Source organism: Ptychodera flava, assembly GCF_041260155.1.
Source record: "Ptychodera flava strain L36383 chromosome 3 unlocalized genomic scaffold, AS_Pfla_20210202 Scaffold_27__1_contigs__length_13241970_pilon, whole genome shotgun sequence".
NCBI classification, from domain to species: Eukaryota; Metazoa; Hemichordata; class Enteropneusta; family Ptychoderidae; genus Ptychodera; species Ptychodera flava.
Window position 1 is genome coordinate 2,195,315 of NW_027248281.1, and position 24,992 is coordinate 2,220,306.

Consider the following 24,992-nt stretch of genomic DNA (forward strand, 5'->3'; position numbering starts at 1 on the left):
TTGTTGAGTGTTTAAAGCGTTGCATGAGCAATAGACGTATGAGAATAATTGGAACAATTAAGCTGCTTTTGTATTTGGACCTGATGATTAATTATGTGAAAACTGATATTCCTAGGAATGCTGTGTCTCTTCATTTCGATTCAAAAGGATTCAGTTTTTTCATCATAGAATTTCTTCTCACTCCCGCTGGGAATTACGAGGTCACCTTGTCGTGCACACTACAACGTGTCACTGATCTGAAGTAAACCATTTACAAGTCGGACATTTTATCATGGAAATCTACATATTCATCAACAATCCCAAATCTCCACTGTCCACATAAGACTTTCAGGAAACAGCTTCGATCGGAACAATAGTTAGCTCAAGTTCAGCTTGAGGTAGAACGCGCCCCCTGGACAGATATTCAGACTAGCTCCATGACAGATATTCAGACTACCTCCATGACAGATATTCAGACTAGCTCCATGACAGATATTCAGACTACCTCCATGACAGATATTCAGACTACCTCCATGACAGATATTCAGACTAGCTCCATGACAGATATTCAGACTCTCAAACACTTCCATTATACTTTTCTGGTCTACCTCTTGTGGGGACTCATTTTAAAGCTCTCGGAATAAGAAATTCTTACAGGGATGGCGGCCATTTTGAAATTCAAATATCTGTAAATGTTTAGTAATATATTTCTTTAGTTCCAAACTTTTCGAAGTGACCCCTGATCTTTATTCTTGATTTGGTGAGAGGATGGTCGAAAGTTTCATTGAGGAAAGTTTGAGCAAAAGTTTAAGTTTTTCGAGGCGCATACTAAATATAGTCGTCAGAACTGCGACAAAAGGTCGTATGGGATCCATACGATCCATGGCAACAATGTATCCAAGGCACAATGTTGATTGATAACAGTTAAATCATGTCTGTCATAATCTATCATCTTATAATTTAAATATTGCAGATATGATGATGAGATACATCTTGATATCGTCCACGAAATACATCGTTTGTAAACAAGAAACTCGCACAGGCGCAGTTCCGACGACTATATCCAAGTCTTGTATGTGTAATCGCTCCGAACGACAAAGCAGAAATTCAACCAACAATTCACCCAGGCCTTCATTACATTAGTGTACAGCCTTTGGTTATCGTAGTGTTAGTCATGTGGAACAGTAGCCTCGACTTAATAAGGTCACTTCGTTGTGTTTTTTGGACTTGTTCAGACGCCTGTGAATTATGATCGGACTTGTACAGACGCTGAATTTGGTGATGTTAATGTACTCTTGTATTATATTTATGTTCTTGATAAAATGCAACATATGGTGAACTTTTTATATAATGCTATTCCTCTATATATAGACTTGAAATATTTTTAAAATAAAGTTTTGTGAAGTATGTTTATTGAATATTGTCTTGGAAATCGTTGGTATAAATAACGTACGTTTGATGGTAGAACATACTGCATACCAGTCTGGCTCAAGGCTACTTGTTGTTGTATTTGGTAATTATGCGTATCCTTATTCACCTGACTTCGCCGAATACATTTAAAGTCCATTCACTCAATGACGTTTAATGCAAATTGTGGAGCATCTGTGACTCAGCTGTATCACGGTCCCTCCACAAAGGGACCGTGGCTGTATCAAGCTGTCTTCACGTGCTCTTTCAAAGCTTATATTCAATTTTGCTCACAAAGACCTATTGAACAATTTTACCTCTTGAATCAAATTTTACAATGGACATTGATAGATTTAACGTCGATCTTAGTCACTTGAACACTTTCAACATTTTTACCCGTCAACCTTCAAAACGAACTGAAGTGGAAGTTCTATTAGATAAAGGAGTCTTCTCGCATTCCGTCAACAACAAAGGTGTCGTTATTCACAACCTGCAACAGCGACTCGAACATAATTCCTTAACTTTGATATTTTATTTACTATTTTGTTCCTGGATATTTGACCTCAGAGGTCATTTATTGTCCAACAACGATGACGTCAGCGTGTACTTTCACTGAAGGCTTAGTTTGTTTACCGTGCTCGTTTCAATAGACCCTGTGTCAATTTTAGCAGCATGCGAACGGTTTAGATACCTGATATCGGCTCTCTGTAAGACTATGGCGATGTTCGAATTTTGCTTTGCATGGGTTTCACGATCTTTTTCTCCGCAGCTTACTTTTTAGTGTGTAGATGGACGCTTTGAACGCAATAACTGATATTTAGATAATGCCCCCGCTGTTCTTAGGTTATGGTACGGCAAAACATAGACTGTCGAGAAACACTCGTGTGTCTGTTGTCATATTTAAGAAAGGCAGGTTTTTGAATGAGTAAACGTATCGCTGTATAACGGAATAGGTATTGATAGTATGTATGTATTTAACCATTCTGCGGTCATCGTCGATCACTCTCCGTCATCACAGATGAATGAATATTGACTGACTTGTACTTGGTTGACAGGACACATTTTAGCTACATCACGAAATTATATTTACAAACGTAACTTTTAATTTTCGGGGAAAATGCCGGACGATGAAATGAGTGAACTGTGAAGTATATAAGTCAACAAGAAAGAGCTTTTCACGGTTTCCATGTTGAAAAAAGCGGGATAAAGAGTTGGTTGTCATGGTTGAATGCTGTATCCATTTACAGAGCATGCGTAATGACCCTATGAAGGAGTATTATAAAAACACATTTGCTCGTTCTCACTTCATTTCAAGGTGTAATTGTCTCGATAATCGCTTGTTACTTCACGACAAGAAGGTTAGTGATTTTTATTACTTACCTGATTTTTCGACAATTATGTGTTTAGGGACTGGTCAGTTTCTTCGGCCTGGCGATGGTGGCTTCATGGGAGTCACCTGACATGTTTTTGACTTTGGTGATGGGGGAAGGTCACCATGTTTTTGAAATGCCTAATAGGGGAGTCAATGTGTTTTTGAATTTCGACATGGGCTGGTACCTGCTAAAAATGCATTGTGCCAGCCAAGAATTTCATCATTCAGTTGCATTTTTCGGCAAATCTGTTCGTCGAGTTGGAGTAATACACATTGTCACCTTATAAACGTTCAAGTAGTTCCTTCCTGTTCAGTTTTCGGTTAGCCAGATGAAACAACTCGTGGCGAATCTGATTTACAATTTGGTCAAATGAATGCGGGAAATGTGGGAAGATCGCAGGGCAATTGTGGGATACATATTTTTTGAGTCTTTTCGGTGATTTCATCGCCCAATATTAAGAGTTACAAACTTGACACACCTGTGGTATCATAGCAAACTGAATAACTGTATACATGAAGAAGAGTCTGGAACTGACGACCAGTGATGATGTAGAACTTCAACTTGTTTATGAATACGGAACCATGGCTAGGCCTCACCGGCCACTGATACATCAGTCTGTGAGTCTGCCTGCATGTGAATGTGGCTGCGTAAGCCGGTGTCTCTGCCCGTGTTAGTACTATATCTCGGTCTCTCCACCAACAATGACCAAGGAGTGACCGCGGTCGTGTCTCTGGAGTTAGTGTTTAGTTACATGTAGTTTTTAGTTACTTTTTAGTTTTGAAAAGTGTAAACTCGTAAGAATGCCTTCGATACTGTGCTGGTATTTCGTAGCGCCAGTATTGTTAGAGTCCAAACCGAGAGGAATTGCAGCTTGATTTATCGCGTCCGTGGACGCGAATGTATCAAGAGTCTTTTTGCTCCAATTTGGAAGATTATGACACATCTATAGGCGTAGGAAATATTTGAATACTTTTCTGTTGTCCATACAAGCTGCGACAACTAGTTTTAACTGTCTTGAGTTTCATAGCAAAGGCCGTCACTAAACTGTTTCTCTTTTCGTTACCAACAACAGACTTGCTCTGACATTGTGCGATTCAAATCTTCGAAAAATAAGAATCAAAATTCCGGTACGATTTCTCATGTTTTTAAGTAGGAACATATTCTACACCCTATCTTTCTGCCTTCAGACAGACGAAGAAATTAATCTAAAACACTTACGAGCAATCCTAGCCGCGTAAGAAATTAAATTTCGACCGTTCAGCCGTTTCATTTGGAAACCATGCTGACCCAGAAGCATTTTACCTGTAGCGTACTCTAACAGGTCGTCTGTATTTTCTAAAGATCAAGATTTCCATTTGTTATCATACAAAGTGTAGGTTCACTGTACACACACATGGGTGTGTTGTCTGGCAAGTTGTATTATTCGAAACCTTATAAGCTTACTTTGTCATTCAAAATGTATATAGGGCGTGTCATCCAAAGCTTTGAAATAGGAGACGAACTCTTATAAAAAATCATCGGAATTCACGACCGATAGAATGGATAAAGGGTAGCATATTGCTTATTGAATATTTCTCAGTAGTGTTGATGTGCTGTTGGTAATAACTTACGCATGTTAGGAGAGGGGGGATAACGGTCACGCAAAATGATAAACCTTACAGAATTTCATCTGTGGTATGATTTTTTAAGGAAATCTTGCTGAATGCTTAGCGACAGCCATAAAATACACAGACATATATCATATTATCATAATGTTGTTGTGTTGTTGTTGTTGTTTTGGCAAGGCATTTAGCATATCAATCGACCATGATATGCACAATGCTTTTACATTGATATTAATATATTATTAGTCGAGGCAATCATTGTTTCTTGGTTTCATGGTTTCATGATATGCGGAATGACTTTGTCTTTGAATTTGAGATCCCAAACGACGTATTTATACTATTCCGTACTTTTAAACGACTGGATATAGTGAGTATCAAATGTACTGTCTGTTAGCGCTACTAATGTTTGTAAAATTCATGATGCCTTGTTTGCATTGATCGATGCCTTGTAACGGGACAATTGTGTTTCGCTCGACTATGGTAGTGTATTGTCTTTGCTTTTGGATTTCTGTTCTATGGTTCGATGATGCAGATGATACTTCCACGCAGCTGTAGCTTGCCTACACTTTATCCATTAGCTTTGTCTAATGTTTCCATGAAGGTGTTTGGTGTTTGCTATGGTTTCAGTGTAATACGATACTCTGAGAAAACTGGGCGGTAGCGATTGCCTTTTTTCAAATTCATCTCCATGTCACCTTAACTCGTTACATGCATCACTATCACCTTGTTTGTAGGCCTAAACTACGTCACACTATACTTACATTTACCAACCGACCGTCCAACAGTCCCAACATCTTAATTAAAGCTTAAACTAAGGTTTGGGTTTGGTCAATGTCTCTGCAGAAAGAGAAGTCTAATTGACTGCCGATTGATACATCAACATTGATATACCTGGTACGGTAATAAAAACTACTGCTTTATACTTTTCACTCTAACTTTTCCCATGATGTCTGATTTGAATAGTGCCTGAAAATCACTCACAAATGTTTATTTTTGATATTCTTATGTGTTGAATGTTCTTATCTTTATGCGATTTTGCGATTGAAGAATAGTATTTAATATAGTGGTTAAAGGGACATTATTTGTATCTTTTGACCTTATATTGTTGCAAACGAGAAGTTGATAATGTTGTTCGACTTATTGAAAGATGTCTAAAGAACGGTCGACCATAGACAACTTCCATCCCGTTTGCGTACACTGTATAGACAAACCTTGGGTCAGAGGTTAATTGTGGGCTACCGTTGACCTGAGCTAGCTGCGATCAGACCACACTGCTAACTGCTATCTAGGCCGCTGTAAGCATCCGCGTGTAAAAAAATAAACCATACGAAGTGAAAGTCGAGAGCGCAGTGTAGCAGTTTCGGGATTCCCTATTACCGATGCCGTTTGCTCAGTTACATTTTGACGGTCAGTTTTTCATGGAGATCTTGACGGCCAATCCTGCTCTTAGATACACCATTCTTTGCTGCTACAGAGCACATTTTTGTAATGGGCATTTCAAATGCCTACAAGCTGCAAGAAGCCGACGACTCGGACAAGGCCTATAATTGCGGATTTTTTCGTCTCGTTTGTACCTCCATATGTAGACTTGCCCAAAGCCTGTGGGCATAGAAATGTCAAAACAGAGTACAATGAAGGGATAAACTTCAGTAGACAGTCACGTTATTGTCGAGGTGATCGCGAAATTGAAGCATATACAACAGAGGGGCCTCTACTGTCTATGATTGAATCTGCTTTGGCGACTGACACGTACATCATGTACATTGTTGGGTGAAAGCTACATGTAGCTCTGCGTGGCAGGGTTGTGCTAAATCGCTGGCAGCACCTCGGTTGTGGCGTGAAGTTTCTCCGCCAAAAACAACCCATTTTTAATTCCAAACCGCACTGAGTTTCGTTTTCGAGCACACCCGCCTCGCCTGGGTACACGATTAGCCCTGCGTACAGGTCTTTGTGTTCCCGGCGTTATACGGCGAGGAGGCCGTATGACGCTGCATGGGAACACACAGACCTGTATGCAGGGCTAGGTACACAATGTGCTCAGCTGCACTTCTAAACTTACGCAAAACCTACTTTTGGCAGTTTTGGGAGTGGGTCGGAGGCACGGAGGCTGTAAGCGACGTATATGGTCTAGGCAACTGTCATTGCGATGTACTCACTTTTGGTTCGAATGCGATGCAACTGATACAAATAATTAATAATAATAATTGGTTTATTTACCCGATTTGAAAAAGTCAATTACATGAGACATGAACTCGAGAGGGAGAAAATAACAATGTAGAGGGTAAATGGGGAGTCGGGAAATAGCTTACAGCTAGTCTAGCCCGAACCCCGTCATGGTAGCTTGTCTGAAAAAACAGAGTTAGCAAAGGGGGCTCATGATAACAATAACAAATAGTTCTTTAAGTAAATAAAAGAAAAGTGCTGAAATAATTACAATATCGTAGAAGATCACTAAATTACTACATGGCAAAAGTGAAATCTGTTACTGATTGATCAAATATTGTCTAAAAGTGTGTTTGAAGTTATGGAGAGAGTTTGTGGACTTTAAATGGAAAGGTATGTCATTCAAAACTCTTGCTCCAGAAAATGAAACAGCAAACTGGCCTGAATTTGTCATTGCATGATATGGACGTAGGTTTTGAAGTTGACAATTTCTAGTATTATAGTCATGGCAACTGACACTGAAGTAATCTGATAATATATGTGGTGAATGCTTGTGAATCAAGCTGTAAACGAAGGTACTAGAAGGAATTTATGGAGTTTAAAAACATCGAGAATATTAAGTTGAGTGAAACAAGGAGCTGAGTGGTCTGTGGTTGATTTGAACATCATCGTGCGAACAATCATTTTCTGGGCTGCTAAGACACAGTTTAAGCGTGTAGAGTACGTACTTCCCCAGACTTCTAGGCCGTAGCTGATGTGGGGAAGTATAAATGCATTGTACAAAAGTAACAAAATGTGTAAAGGTAAAATGGATCTGAGTCTGTACAAAATTCCACATTTCTTCCGAATAATCTTATTTATCTTATCAATATGTTCAGACCAAGAGAGATGCTTATCCAACAAAATACCCACAAAAGGGGCAACATCAACCTCTCTGATTTGCTCGTCACGGATGTAAACAGAACCCGAGACATTCAGTTTCTTACGTCGGCCTCTAAATATAATAAAATTTGTCTTACTCCTATTTATTGTCAGTTTGTTGGAATCACACCACAATTGTATGGTCTATAAAATCTGAACCAGAGTAAGTGTGAAAAAGATAGGAGTCATCAGCAAATAAACGGAAATCAAAAAAAGGACAAGCATTTGGAAGATCATTTATATATATTAAAAATAAAGTCGGACCCAACACTGATCCTTGGGGTACACCATGATGAATGCTAAATTTCTCTGACACATTGTCATTTAATTGAACAAATTGAGAACGGTTTGATAAATAACTTTGTATCCAGTGGAGGCAGGGGCCCCTAAACCATAATGCTCAAGTTTTGACAACAAAATGTCATGGTTTATGGTGTCGAAAGCTTTACTAAAGTCGATAAATACCCCTAAAGTAGAATTTCCTTTGTCAATTTCATGCAACAAATAATTTACTAAGTTAATCAAAGATAACTTTGTGCTGTGCTTCTTTCTAAAACCATACTGATGTTTGTACAGTATGTTAAACTTATTAAGGTATGAGGTAAGCTGCTTGTTAACTACTTTTTCGATGACTTTACTGAACAATGATAGAATAGACACTGGTCTGTAATTCCCACAAGTTCTCGTTCTCCCTTTTTAAAGATGGGCGTAACTTTGGCAATTTTCAAAACGGTGGGGAACACACCTGTTGAAAAGGAATCATTTATAATATGGGCCAGAGGTTTTGAAATGACAATGGCTGCATCAATGAGAAGTCTCGGGGGCAAATTGACCATCCACTCGCTTTTTTGCCATCTAAATTTACTAAAAGTTGGTGAACCTCATACTCTGTTACTGGTTGGAGAAAAAAAGTGTGTGTCATTGGCTTACTTAGGTAATTCCTAAAATCGTTTGCAGAATGTGGAATATTTTTTGCCAAATTTTCACCAACATTTACAAAAAAATGGTTTAAAACCCCGTACAATATCAGCTGGGTCAGTCAAAATGTGTTCAACATCATTTGCCTCAACCTGTAGGCGGTCTGGTATTTTATCAGGGCTGGTTTTCTTACCAAGCAATTCATTAACAACACTCCACATATTGTTACCATTATTTACGCTGAATAAATTAGCATAGTAATTCTTTTTTGCATTCCTTAGAACGCTTGTGAGAATATTTCTGTACGATTTAAAACGAGAAACTGCCCTGGGATCATGGTGACTGGAGATAACTGGGCGTACAATTTACGCTTGGTGTTAATAGATTTCTTTATAGCCTTAGTGATCCAAGGATTATTTTTCTTTTTGTTTTAACAGTTTGACTTTCAAGGGAGCATGGCGATTGCATACCTGAGTAAAAAGATTGTTAAACAAATCAAAAGAAATGTCGACACTGCTATCACTGGTGTTAAAAACGCTATCCCAGTCAACATTACGTAGGTCAGAAACAAAACTGTCACGATTATAACGCCTGAAATCTCTCTTATAAAATGACTTTACAATTGGTGAATGAATGTGAAAATTATCAAAAATACAGAATACGGGAGATGGTCTGAGATATCTGCAATAATTGTACCAGCATTTATCTGACAAGAGCTAATATTTGTATAGATGTGGTCAATTGTTGACCTAGATGTACTTGTAAGCCGAGTAGGTAGTGAAATTAACTGCTCAAGGTGAAAACATTGCATTCTAGATATGAAGCTTCTAACATTGTGGTCTGATTTTGTAACATCGAGATTAAAATCGCCCATAAGGATACAATACTTTTTGTCTAATTTAACGGTACAAAGAACATCAGAAAGGCTGTTTTCAAATTCCTCAATATTAGTACCTGGTTTGCGATACAATACACCAACAATGATACGATTTTTAGTACCACAGATTTCAAGCCATACTGATTCCGAGTGCATTACATTGTAATTCAACAATTTATAATCGAGGGAGGAGTGCACATACGCACCTACTCCACCGCCCCGACCTGTGTTTCTACACTTAAGCTCAAGAGAATAATTTGGCATATGAAATAAACTTGGGTTATCAATTCTCCAAGTTTCTGACACACCAATAACATCGAACGTACCAGAAATACAGTGATTATACAACAGACGTACATCATCTATGCTATTACCAAGAAATCGAGCATTTACATGCGATACAGAAAAGGAGCGACCAAATGTAGAGCTGAATTTATCATTTAAGGCGGAGGGTTCCAGAGCATAATTATTAATTGTGAATAAATCATCTACATCATTTTCGTCACGGTCAAAGATCATTAAAATTAGAAAAGCTTACTGTTATAAACTGGACTGGTTTCGAATGTGGCAGATACAGGGGTACAGAAGAAAAAAGAAGGCAATTCATTAATTAAGTTCACTAAACAATTTTCTGCAAGTCGTCTTCATTATTGATGACAACACGAGGCGATCCTTCTTGCTTCCGCACATATATTCGTCCGTTAAATATCCACAGGAATCTGTACTTGAGTGACTTCCGTTTTTAGTTAGCTTTCCCCATCAGGTTGCGTTTGAACGGCGTTGAATTCTGATTGATATAAATAAAGTTACTGTTCTGTTGTTAAAGTTACAATGCATAGAGAATAACAACATTCGAACAGATCTTGTGTGTCGAGAGGTGACTCCAATCACGAGCAGTATCAATCGACAGTACAGTACCCGCTCGGCGCGGTGTCAAGATGTCACAGATGCTACACCGTGCACTGTTCAGTCCGAGTGCGATATTTCCAAGTTCAACAAGTGATCATGTCGTGTTTGTAAAACGAACCAACGTAATGGCAAGAAAATGCCCTAAAAATTGACTAAGATTTACTAACGATCAAATGCACAGAAAATGCACTACTCTGTACCTGTTTCACTATCACCACAGCAATCTGACATCGTTTTAGTTTTACCATTGACCCAATTGCGTTTTGTTTGTTTCACAGTCCGTGTCATCGATACTAAAAGCAAACTTACAAGCAAATGCCCTGTTTATTTCACTATTTGACAGTAGTTTTTGAGACGTGCATTTGTTTATGCGCCGTGAGCTCATCGATATGCATTGTGCTGAAGTTACTGTGTAGGTGACGGCCGCTCAGTGTTCTAGCTGTACTTTGATAGTTGACGTATGCGTAGTAATATTGGTCATGTGCTGGGGTTCAATAATGGCGGTTGGTTCAAATCGCGCGGACGCCCTTACCAACATTGAACCTTGCCGTAAAGAGCAAGAAGGTGGTTTTACATATCATTGAAGCCGTCCATAGTCACAATTTAGGTCTCCTATTGATTTGACCGGGGATTTCAGTCATCGAAAAAATGAAAAAAAAAATCAAAAGATACAAATAATGTCCCTTTAAGCTGAAGTGAAAGTGATTTGTCGGCGCTTTTTTTTATTGGTTTCCTCTTTTAGAAAAACATTCTTTTATTTAAATTCTATCAAATCTCCTCGCCATTACATCGTTCATTTTAAACTTTAACAAGCCACCCGTGGAGATTCAATAAGAAATGTCAGTATGCAGAATATGGTTGTAGTGGGAGTAGGAGTGACAATATCTGGGCGTCAAATATATTTACTGTAAATCAGATCATATGATAAAGGAAAGAGGATTAAAAACATGTCGTAAATAATCAATATACACAATCTACAAAAAGCGACATGTCATTTCTCTGCCGGAGGGCTATATCTGCAAGTGGTTTCAACTCTTTGAAATCTTACAAGGTAAACTTACGTTTTGTGTTCGTAATATACTTCAAGTAGTCGAAACCAATGCTATACAAATTATGCTTTCCTGCAAAGTTACTGGTTTTCTTTTTGTGAGAAGCAAATATTTATTTGAAATAACACAATTGGAACTAATTTGGGATAATTCGATCTTCATATTTTCCAAATTTCTCAAAAGTGTTAGGTGCCCTATAGCTGAATGTTGCAATATTATAAATTACTCATATATAAACAAATGTATAACTTAGCTTACATTCGTTCATTAAGCCGACATTACTTCAACATCCAATTATCTTAAATTAGTTTCAATCGTGTTAAATTGTCTTTTTTGAGCAAAACTTCATTTCGAGCCCGCGCAAACTTGAGTTTTATCTTTAGTTTCAGCTTCAATTTTAAAGTAATACCTGTGCGACAAAAGCAGACAAGTGAATTCTAAATCAGCTGCTAATTACCACCTATCTGGACGCATTCTGAGAAATTCCAAATACATGTTGTGTTGCTGACTGGACAAGTAGAAGCACTTGAATGTCTGGTAGCTGAGGAATTGTTTGCAAAATGACTTATTTCTATGGACCTCCATAGAAGAAAAGGTAGTTTAGAAAACATTTTATGAATTTGAACCAATGAGAATCGACGTCTCCGAAGAGTACACACGTTTGACCTCGTTCTGTGGAATTAGAATGCAGACAAAGATTGACGTAAATGTTAATTTTTAGAGCCTGACCCAAATCACTCATCCACCCAGTTGTCGTCAGGTTCTGTTCGATAGCTACTACTCACTCGGAAAAATTGTTGATTAAATATCGCTGAAGGCTGAAAGACTAACTTACGATGTGATCTATTGACATATTAGCATAATTTGAATGCATTAGGCTGTTATTATGTTTTGACAGTTCACGGCCGGTCTTTGTGCGTAGATTGATTAATTGTATCTCACTGATCGACGCACCGTAAGTTTAATTGATATTCCGCGGAAGATCGAAACTTTTCATGTTCGTCAAAACGATTTAAATGTTCATCACATTTCTTTCACAACAAAGTCCCATTCTTAAGTACAAGGTCACCTTGTCGTGCACTCTCATCGGACTCAACGATGTACAAAACTCGCCTCGCAACATGGAAATGCACATCTTCATAAGCAATGTAACTAGGACAAATATCTTGCCCGACTCATCCATAAAGGCTTAAATCCACCAGGTAGAGTGTTTCTTTGAATCTTTCATAGAGGCAACGGTGAAGTTCAATGGAAGCCAATATGTTTACTTACTGTGTGAAGCAGTTGTGGTCACAGGAGACAGAGAGCTATTGAGAAATATCAATAATCACAATGTAATTTGAAATTTGAGTTATCATCGTAAACTGGCTAACTGCACAGGAGTTATCATCGTAAACTGGCTAACTGCACAGGAATTATCATCGTAAACTGGCTAACTACACAGGAGTTATCATCGTAAACTGGCTAACTACATTGAACTTTAACGAATCCTTTCATATGTGATTTGGTCTTAACACGAGTTTTTACTGAATGCCTTAAGGACGCAGAGATGACTTCCTATAGCATTAGTTGGCTGTTTGATTACTGACTCGGTGAACTATGTGTGGCAATGAATTGGTTTTATAAGACGACCACACCTCTTACCTCAAAGGAGTACCAGTGTTCTTTTGTTAGTTTATAATGCTTTGTTCTTGTCTGTAATTGACTACTGTTGTATTGTTTGGGCTAGTACGTCTCAGACAAATCTCCAAAGATTGTACAAACCCCAGAAAAGGGCTGGTAGGGTAATTCTTGGAGTTGACACAACTTTTCCTTCTGAAAGTTTCTGTTAGTTTGTACTTATTTCCCATTCATCTACGTATTTTACACTTTACTACTATTATGACTTTCAAAGCTTTAAATGACCTCGCATTAAGCTATACAAGTGAGCTCTTCCGAACTCTCTCAGAAACGGGTCGTTTATATACTCATAGTTCTCGTAATGGTTACCTTTACCCGCCGATGTTTAGGACAGGCATGGGTCAAAGATCATTTGTGTATCGAGCTACTAATATTTGGAATTCCATTCCCCAATCTGTCCGTCACTGTGAAGTCTTGTCGACGTTTAGATTAGAATTACATCGTTATCTTTTCATGAAATACTGTAACGAAGGCTCTGACTTAGACTAGACTGTTTTTCTGTTGTCTACGACATCTTCTGTTCGTCTATTCCATATATTTTTATTTATTTGACGATTTGTTTGTGTATTTCTGACTCGTTGCTCAGGAGGGCTCTGATGGAAATTACAACAAAGGTTTGTTGTAGAGAGGATTGGATAGTATCGCTTGGAATGGACGTGTTTGTTGTAGAGAGGATTGGATAGTATCGCTTGGAATGGACGTGTTTGTTGTAGAGAGGATTGGAAAGTATCGCTTGGAATGGACGTGTTTGTTGTAGAGAGGATTGGATAGTATCGCTTGGAATGGACGTGTTTGTTGTAGAGAGGATTGGATAGTAACGCTTGGAATGGACGTGTTTGTTGTAGAGAGGATTGGATAGTATCGCTTGGAATGTACGTGTTTGTTGTAGAGAGGATTGTATCGCTTGGAATGGACGTGTTGTTGTAGAGAGGATTGTATCGCTTGGAATGGACGTGTTTGTTGTAGAGGGATTGGATAGTATCGCTTGGAATGGACGTGTTTGTTGTAGAGAGGATTGTATCGCTTGGAATGGACGTGTTTGTTGTAGAGGGATTGGATAGTATCGCTTGGAATGGACGTGTTTGTTGTAGAGAGGATTGGATAGTAACGCTTGGAATGGACGTGTTTGTTGTAGAGTGGATTGGATAGTATCGCTTGGAATGGACGTGTTTGTTGTAGAGAGGATTGGATAGTATCGCTTGGAATGGACGTGTTTGTTGTAGAGAGGATTGGATAGTATCGCTTGGAATGGACGTGTTTGTTGTAGAGAGGATTGGATAGTATCGCTTGGAATGGACGTGTTTGTTGTAGAGAGGATTGTATCGCTTGGAATGGACGTGTTTGTTGTAGAGGGGATTGGATAGTATCGCTTGGAATGGACGTGTTTGTTGTAGAGAGGATTGGATAGTAACGCTTGGAATGGACGTGTTTGTTGTAGAGAGGATTGTATCGCTTGGAATGGACGTGTTTGTTGTAGAGGGGATTGGATAGTAACGCTTGGAATGGACCGTGTTTGTTGTAGAGAGGATTGGATAGTAACGCTTGGAATGGACGTGTTTGTTGTAGAGAGGATTGGATAGTATCGCTTGGAATGGACGTGTTTGTTGTAGAGGGGATTGGATAGTAACGCTTGGAGTGGACGTGTTTGGAGTGAACGTGATTGTATCGAGAAAAGGGATGTTAAGTACGTTAGAGGCAATAATCTATTGTGAATTTATTAATGAGGCAAATTCTATTGCAATTTCTGTGAAAATCGTGTAATTCTGTGAGACTATGTGTCCAAATAAAGCGAATACCATAGATGAAGCTATGCTAATTTATGGGTTTCAAGATGGCGTTCTCCAAACTAAGTGCAATCTTCCACGAACCCATGGAGAGCTTTGTATTACCAGGGTGATATTTTGGATGCCATGGAGGTACTGTGTATAAAGAGGAACAAGATATAAAGTGAAGAAGCTGTGTCTCATGATGAAACGAACCATTTCAATGATAAGTTCAGAATATCTTGTTTATGCTTAGTGATCATGCTTAATGGCGGGCATGCCGAATTCATGAGGAATATTTGTGTAGAAAAACTTGACATCCGTTGTATCCAGAATAGCACTGTCGGGTTAAATATCTTTTAAATTGCATTGGAGGGAATAATCAACATTAGTGACGAGGAGTTGGTAAGCGTTCGGTAGTTTGGAAGATAAGACGAAGGAGGTTGTCATTTTTATGGCTCTTCTAATTTAAAGGCACAATAGTTGTATCTTTTAGCAATATTTTTGTGATTTTACTTCTAAACTCAAACAAATTCGTGGGAATGTACTCATTGAGGGGTGTTTATATAAGTTTAATAAACTGTCCACTGGGACTGCATGTGCAATTTTGAGCAAGATAAATAATAAACGTTTGCCCAAACATTAAAGGACGCCCTCATGCAAATAAACCTAAAACATACGTCATGCATATATACATTGGAATCGTCACAGAAACAACAGAGTGGTCCAATATAATGCATAGTGCTGAATGTTTTCCACTGGGACATCATACATATGCTTTGGGTTTTTTTAGGTAATATTACCAGTTTTTAAAAATGGCAGGAAATCAATATAACGGTTAAAATTTAAATTTACTCGTCAAATTTTTCAGAAATAAAAGAATACATCCTTAAAATTTGTAGAATTTAAAGAAAACCAGATAAATAGAAAGCCTTTTTCAGCTCAAAAAATTTCAAGAGTTACAGCTACAAGAGCCTAATATTTCTTATGTTTTTCGCATCTAGACAGTTTGATAGCGTTTCCCATTGTTGTCTGTTAGTATATTAAGTTAATCAGGTCATCCAACGAGAATAAGCAAAAATTCAGAACGCGATTGGAACTAATTTGGGATAATTGAATGTTGAAGTAATGTCTTTAAAATCTGCAAATGTAAGCTCATCTGCTATTTTTTTTACGATACACACTTGTTTTTATGAGTAATTTGTAATATTGAGACATTCAGCTAAAGGGTGCCTAACATTTTTGAGAAATTTGAAAAATATGATAATCCAATTATCCAAAATTAGTTCCAATCGTGTTTTCAGTTAGCTTACAAAACTTGGTCAGAGACTGATAACAATTCAAGCAACGCTTCTACAGGTGCCTTTCAAGAATTCTTGAGAGAGGTTATAGAATTGAGAAAGATCGATAATTATTCAACACAAATATTTGCTGGTAGATATTAGTACAGCACACTTCAATGTAATCATTTTCAATCCTTGGCTATTACATTAGTGGGTGTGTTAAAGCTCCATAAGCTGCATCTTTTAGTTATTTTTTCAGAACTTTTGTTTGTGGGTTTCCCTACACTTTCTGCATTGAATCCCTAAACTGTAATTTAATGCCGAGTATTTAACATATCAACACAACCTATATGAGTATAATCTACATTGTTATTGTTGAAAACTGTATTCAAGTCCGGACGAGAATTCATTTATAAACAATAAACAATGATCAGTACACACATACAAGCTGTGTTGACAAAAAGAATACTCCAAATTTCAGCATGACAAACGGATTAGGGTCAGACACGGTAGTTGATATACAGAAGCAGAATACTGAAAAACTTGCAACAAGTTACCGCTTATCCCTTTTAAGTTCTTCTTGTTATCTTGTCAATCTTTTGTTGTCCATGGAAATATTTTATCATCTTAATTATTGGAACTAATTTGGGATAATTGGATCTTCATATTTTTCTTATTTTTCAAACGTGTGAGGTGCCCTATAGCTGAATGTTACAATATTACAAATTACTCATAAAAGCAAGTGTATAACTTAAAAAGAATAGCAGACGAGCTTACATTTGCAGATTAAACCGACATTATTTCACCATTCAATTATCACAAATTAGTTCCAATCGTGTTTATATTAGACAACTCTGATGATAGAGCGGGCCGTTTGATACGGAAGCGTATTCGTGCCATTTTTGTAAGAAAAAAAAATTAAAAATCTCGTAATACGAGTTTTTGATTCTCGTAATTACGAGTTTTTGATTCTCGTAATTACGAGTTTTTGATTCTCGTAATTACGAGTTTTCAATTCTCGTAATTACGAGAATTAAAATCTCGTATTACGAGTTTTTATTCTCGTAATTACGAGTTTTGATTCTCGACACTATAAGCCCTGATTCTCTTAGTTATCAGACAACCCTTAATAACTCGGTCCTTATATAGTTTTGAGCTTTTATTTCTCATACATATTGTTGGTTATTGTTCAACGAGAATATGGTGTTTTCAATATGGTGTTTTCAATATGGTATTATCTTGATTTATAAGGTGTAGTAAGCAATTATAATACACTCGTAGATGCATAAATAAATGAATGAATGAACTTTGGACTGTTACATGGCTACAATTGTAGATATTCAGAATGTTATCCATTAGATCAAAAGTCAAGCATAATAGCGTGTAGATTTTGTTTGGCTGGATAAACATTCTTTTTAGGGTGAAATATCAATAGTATGACATTATGCAAATATTTCACATCTGTCAACACCTGTCAACAACCTGATAAACACCCCTCCCCGCCTCAGGAGATAATCCCCGAACTCCGAATACCTGCCGATGTGATGTTATTTTTTTTACATCCAGCATAGATTGGCAGTTGCCATCATGTTGGGTTTGCACTAGAAATTATGACGAACAACTGACATCTTCTGACACCCCTTCATGTGTGAAAAAGACATTATCCAAAACAGCAGTGAATGAGGAAGTCGGACAGATTTCCAAACTTTCAGATTAGTATTATTTGCTAACAAAGATTTACACAATCAAAGTTTGTATGGATACAGATAAAGTAAAGAAAGTTTAACAATCCGTGTCTTTGCATTGCTTCCTCCTAATATAAAAGAACAGTACACAAACATTGATTATGATCTAGATGAATGACCGAATTGAAGTGCAACTCATTTCAAAAACACAAGAAATGATTGAAAATGGCAAATAAAAGCGAAAATATGTTTATTTTTATCACAAATGTTATCAAGTAGAAGTGAAAAGGAAATCTCAAAATAGACGATGAGTTGAAATAACGCTGTGATAGTTAAATTTTCATATACTTCCATAAACATTGAAATTACAAAATCATCATTATGCAAACATTCTGGCAATTTGAAAACCTCATAATTTTGAGATTTTTAGAAATTTGCGACTACTTGACTGTAGTTTTTGACCATGTATTCATTTATTCGCAATGACAATGACGGACTATAGATTCTCATGACAAGATAATTCTCGTAATTACGAGTTTTTAATTCTCGTAACTACGAGTTTTTAATTCTCGTAATTACGAGTTTTTAAATCTCGTAATTACGAGTTTTTGATTCTCGTAATTACGAGTTTTTAAATCTCGTAATTACGAGTTTTTGATTCTCGTAATTACGAGTTTTTAATTCTCGTAATTACGAGTTTTTGATTCTCGTAATTACGAGTTTTAATTCTCGTAATTACGAGTTTTAAAATCTCGTAATTACGAGTTTTTGATTCTCGTAATTCCGAGTTTTTAATTCTCGTAATTACGAGTTTTAAAATCTCGTAATTACGAGTTTTGATTCTCGTAATTCCGAGTTTTTAATTCTCGTAATTACGAGTTTTTTATTCTCGTAATTACGAGTTTTCATTCTCGAAATTACGAGTTTTAAAATCTCGTAATTACGAGTTTTTGATTCTCGTAATTACGAGTTTTTTATTCTCGTAATTACGAGTTTTCATTCTCGTAATTACGAGTTTTAAAATCTCGTAATTACGAGTTTTTGATTCTCGTAATTACGAGTTTTTAATTCTCGTAATTACGAGTTTTTGATTCTCGTAATTACGAGTTTTTAAATCTCGTAATTACGAGTTTTTAATTCTCGTAATTACGAGTTTTTAATTCTCGTAATTACGAGTTTTAATTCTCGTAACTATGAATTTTTGAATCTCGTAATTACTGGTTTAATTCTCGTAATCATGTGTCTTCATTCTCGTTATCTACTCAAATGGCGTACTGACATGGCCTCTACACATTGTAGTTTTCCTCCAGCTACATTATTACCTCTATCTACATTATTACACGACTTTGGTCAGTCTGGGGGCATGATATAGCATAGCCATTAACATGAGAACGTTGCAATAGTGTTAAGGAAGTCTGTGCCTGTATAGAAACAAAACACTTCAGCCATGTTGCTTAGTTGCCAATTTAAGGGCAACTTGTAATCTGTAAACTCTGTACTTAGTGGATCAGCAAATCAAAATTAAATTCACAGTTCTCACTTGCACCGAATGTCAAAAAGTTTGATACATCGCAACCATATTTGAAAAAATGCATTTATTCTCAGCATAAATGTAATAAATAAAATTAACTGAACTACAATTGACGACTTACAAACTTACAAGAAGAAAACTGTCAAATATTGATTGCAAATGTCATTGGCATTCTCAAACACGTGCGTTTGTTAAATGGTGTCTAGCCTGTCGTGTGATTTACTCAAAGTTCACCATTCATATTTTGGATCACTATCCGATCAATCTGAAACTGATGGGAAAATAAGATATTTTAGAACATAATTCCATCACAACATGATGTATTAACAAACCCATCGATACAACGCACACTGCACGCATGAACGCACAATGCAAGACAAGCTGTCCAATGAAAATATTTTGCAACTACATTAAGCAGAATTAGTAGGTAATATGTACAATGGTCTTTAACAGGAATTGACTTGACTTCTTTTAATTAATTCCTGCTATTACTTATCAAATGATAGGGACAAACAGATCGCCCTGCATCAACTTAGATGTGAGTGCACTGCAAACATGGAGCTGTTCATACAGCATGGTGGGTTGCTGTTGAAGTAGGGGTCATACAGGTCAATCACTCTTATGCCGCGCATTTGTGGCAAGCACATCGGTGATCATTGGATGGCATGCATCTCTTATCCCTAACAGAAACTGACCAATATAGAAAGAAACATTTCAGTGAAAATTCAGGCCAACTACACCGCGTTTCCGACAAGAAATTCCCGTCCGAGCTTAGCTTAGCTGTGGCTGTGAGTGACCTTGACAACACCTCATTCACTGATAATGGCGGCAGTGAAAACAGTCGACGATGTAGTATGCTCATGTAATTTCGTGCTATTGCAGATCTACCTTTCGGTTTGGTAACACTCAAACAACTGCTCAATGAAGTTTCTTCTTCTTAAAATGTTTGTAATTGTTGACTGACTTCGAACATGTCGCACTGTGTTGTGATCAATGGCCGGCATGGTAGGACAAGTCCCTTTGAAGCGTGTTGCGTTCTCTTTCATCATGTGTCATCAAAACGAGATAGAAGTCGGCTACAAATAGACGCTAAGAAGTGTTAAATAAAACAAAACCCCCAAGAAGCCCACGCAAATATTATTTGCTGAGCAGAAATATCACAAGAAAGGTGATGTCGAGAATTAAAATCTCATAATTAGGAGAACCAAAATCTCGTAATTACGAGAATCAAAAACTCGTAATTACGAGAATCAAACACTCGTAATTACGAGTTTTTGATTCTCGTAATTACGAGATTTAAAAACTCGTAATTACGAGAATCAAAAACTCGTAATTACGAGAATCAAAAACTCGTAATTACGAGAATTAAAAACTCGTAATTACGAGATTTTAAAATTCGTAATTACGAGATTTAAAAACTCGTAATTACGAGAATTAAAAACTCGTAATTACGAGAATCAAAAACTCGTAATTACGAGAATTAAAAACTCGTAATTACGAGATTTTAAAATTCGTAATTACGAGATTTAAAAACTCGTAATTACGAGAATCAAAAACTCGTAATTACGAGAATCAAAAACTCGTAATTACGAGAATCAAAACTCGTAATTACGAGATTTTTTTATTTTTTTTTCTTACAAAAATGGCACGAATACGCTTCCGTAGTTTGAAACTTTAAATGGAATATCCCTTTCTTCTCTACATACATATGAAACATGTAACAGATCTAGGTTAGAGTAGACCGAAATGAACACATGTTCATTGTTCCATGCTACAGTTTTTTTTTCTTTTTTAGGACTTCAAGACTTAATTGAATCGAATCTGACAACCACTGCAAGATGATTTGCTCAATAATTACTCTACTGATACGTGAGTTTGCGATTAGAAAATGCTTCATTCATTCATTCATTCATTCATTCATTCATTCATTCATTCATTCATTCATTCATTCATTCATTCATTCATTTATTTATTCATTCATTCATATGTATTTCTATCTGATATCTAGTTACTATTTAAATTTGACGTATTTTATTTCCAATCAATAATACTTCTCATCTGGTTTCTAGAACTGAACATTGACCTAGGGTGAGCACGCACGGTTCACCTTTGTGAACGATAAATTCATAAGTATAATTGCATTTCTTTTTATCTTTGCTTTCATGAAATGTACAACCTTGATCTATCGGTGTATTTCTTACATAAAATGTTTACGAATGAATTGCATCCAACATCTAGTACACATGTGTGTGTCTGACGTCATGGCGACATCAAGCAAATGCTACTCCTGCCATCACACCAATTGGCCGACTCCCTCTGGCGACGATGATTGTTATGAGAACTTTCAAAGTTCTACTTCTGATTGTTCTGATGATCAGATATGTGCGGTAAGATTCACATTCAGTGACAAAGAGAGTAAAAGCCTAGTTTTTATTAATGTTGAGAGAGAGAGAGAGAGAGAGAGAGAGAGAGAGAGAGAGAGAGAGAGAGAGAGAGAGAGAGAGAGAGAGGAAGATGATGATGATGATGATGATGATGATGATGATGAAATATTTTTTATTCATTTGTTAATTTATTTTTGGAATCATGAAATGACAGCTTATTCCGATTACAACTTCGTTTCAGAAGGAAAAATGTAAGAAAAAACAAAACTAAGCCTAAGATGAAAGCTATAACAAACCGATAACAAGCTAACATAGATAACGGTATGCATGTATCAAAACAGCTACAATACATCGTATCTGATATTACTGAATTGTAAAAAATATTCTGAATTGGACTCGTTAGGATTCATTTAAATAGTACTTAAACTTTCTGACTTCTCAATAGACATAAAATTGTGAATAGTTCTTAAGAATTTAACGCAAAGATATTTAGGAAATATGAAAATCAATCTGTTCAACTATATCAGATATATTGTTTTTATAATTCGGTAAGCCGTAGTGATCTATTCTTATAGAAACATCATCTGCTCGTTCCATTGTGACCTATGACCCCCGAAATGTGGCAGTACATAAATGCTAGTACAAAATGAAGTTGAATGGTTTTCATTTTGTTTTGGATGAGAATACAACTAGAGTGTTTGATTAATGATTTAAAGTCGAGGTACAATACTTCAATCTTTGTGTTATGATATTCTGTAAAATTCTCAAAGATGTGATTAATACGATTGTTAGTCAATATCATTATCAAGTCTAAAAATTAATCAACATTGATTTGTTTGTTTATTTCTTTCTTTCGGAACAAAACGTGAATTAAAGGCCTGTACCAGGCATCAGATTGTGTTGCAGGAAATTTACTTACTAGATTACAATTTCAATGGAAAACAAAAGGCTATGACACCTCCATAATCCTCTTACAGACTAGAACAAACTTGACCCCGGGGATGGAGTCCTTATCTTTGAAGACGAAAGGCAAAACTTAAGGCTTACAAAGTGAGTCTACTAAGCTGTATTGCGGTGTGAAAAGATTTTCTTGAAGTGTCAAGTTGACCAGTTCATTTCCTATCGACAGGTGACCTCATTATACGTGACCGCCAGCAGGATTTGGTATTCTGTGACCAGGGAATGCAAAAATCGAATTGAATGCTACCACGGATGTTACCAAGGATACGATTCGGAAATCAAAGGTATGACATGAAGATAACTCTAATTAATAGGTATATCGAAAGCTTTTTTTTGTCTCACTGTCACTTTATCGACGACAAGGTCAAGTTATTAGGTAATAGCTGGCAGTGACTCCGTTCCGTATCATACTATCACACTCACATAAGTAAAGTACACTCATTCACTACTCTGTCGACCAACAAACAAACAAACAAATTATATGCCTTTGAACACCTTTCTCGGTGCTTCCCTGAAAGTTTGAAGGAAATCGTACTTAAATTTGAATAAAGTCAAAACATAAGGTGTCTTTGGCAAACCTTGGAATCTATATGCCACGAGTTACAATATCGCATTTAAAAGTTATAAAAATCATTGCGTTATGATATTTCAAATTACCGTAGTAACCGTCTGTTTACCTATTTTAATGGCTGATTAAAAAAAAACAGGTGTTTCTATCCGTATATTATAGGGTTATTCACAAAAAAGGCCCTGTATAGACGAGGGCTCAGTGAGTGACGTACTGGACTCGCCTTCGGCTCGTTCAATACGTCACTCACTGAGCCCTCGTCCATACAGGGCCGTATTTTGTGTACAACCCTATTATTATACACCTCCCTCCATTAATCGTCCGTATAAACTAATTCTATGGTAAATTTTGAGGGATGCGGCACGCGCGATATGAGTGGAACGCGCGCGATTGTTGAAATAAAATGCTACAAACCCCTAACAGGCGCGTCGCGCGTCTCCCGTATTCGGGACTCCGCGTATTATACAAAATACAGAAAGTTATTGGACGGTCAAACTCCCATAGGTTACGACAGTAGGTGTATAATATTTGACATTATCATGTATCTTCCAGAAGCAAGCAAATTCATTTGCTCCTTTACAAAGCGAAATTTAGTATGTTTATCTTAACTGCATTTTTTATTTCGCTTTCAGACAATCAAATTTGCACCTCTTGTTGCGATGGTGACTTGTGCAACGACGATGGTGGAGCTGATGCTGTGACCTTTAACCTCTTGACCCTGGCTGTTACCCTGGGAGTGGCTTTTAAAGTATTGTTCTAAAAGTCCACACATTCAAGAAGTGTTTATAGCAAAGAATGCATTACTATTTGTCATTTGAAAAATTTCTTCCTTTGAACATGAATAACTTTTCTGTGGTGTGAATATTCAGAACTGGAAATAGTTAACCGTATCTATGCAAAACGTTGCTTATAAACGTCAACATAAGTTGGCGTAAATTGCCCTGCGTTCACATAGAACTGCTTTAAAATTTTGATCATATGTATCCATGAACTTACTATTTATGAGCTGTGATTTTGGCTATTTGGCTCTAAAACGTTTCGTTTCGAAGTTTAATATTTCTTACTTTTTCTATACAAGAAGAACATGTGGAAATATTTGAATGTGTTTAAATCCGTTTCTGTGAATTCTTTGTTTACACAACCATTTCAACTTTCATCCGTCGATGAACGTCAAAATACATCTTAGTAAGAGTACACGTTGTCTTTAAAAGATATACTTGAAATTACTTATCTCTATAGTTAATCACTAATCCGCTGTATGTCTTTCGTAATACCCGTAATTTTGGATGGTGAAATGTTACAGATACAGGTACACACATACACAGACAGACAGACAGACAGGCAGACAGACAGACAGATAGACAAAAAGAGAGACAGATAGATACATAAACATCCAGTACTATAGGGATTCACGCGTTTACAAGATCATCAGACAGATTTTAATTTTATTGTTCACACGTACACATATTAACCATCTGGTCATTCCATTTCTGGTGGTAGTTTGGGAGGAAGTAAGACACGTTCAATTTGTTTCAGGGGGTTTAGAGACCAAATCAGAACATTTTTGTAACAGGTTTGACTTTTCTCTACTAATAAAAACATTCTCTTTGTTGGAAAAAGATCACATTTGCTTTGTTACGAGCTATTTTTATAACTTGTAGCCAAATCTGATGTGTCCAGTGTCTAAGAGGACCTTTTCTTTAACGTTGAAACCATAAAAGCACAGCTAATAACGACAAAAACTGCCTTTTGTTAATTATTATTTTACTAATGAAAAAACTTTTAATTAAAAACCTGTTGAAGGGATATTGTTACATCAATGAAAATTTAAAATATCTGGTCACTATTCTCTTTCTAAGATATGTCATTGTATTGGAAATAGTGCATATTGATTTCTCATACTGAGTTCTCACGGAGGAAACGATAAAGAATAAGGAT

At 36.7% G+C, this 24,992-nt stretch overlaps 1 long non-coding RNA gene across 1 annotated transcript; it reads left to right on the plus strand.

Moving 5' to 3' along the window:
- Positions 1–2,636: 2,636 nt before the first annotated feature.
- Positions 2,637–24,680, plus strand: LOC139126382 (uncharacterized). The gene is made up of 5 exons (XR_011550556.1): positions 2,637–2,744; positions 20,938–21,011; positions 21,381–21,529; positions 22,656–22,770; positions 23,687–24,680. It is a non-coding gene; the product is annotated as an uncharacterized lncRNA (long non-coding RNA).
- The last annotated feature ends 312 nt before the right edge of the window (positions 24,681–24,992 follow it).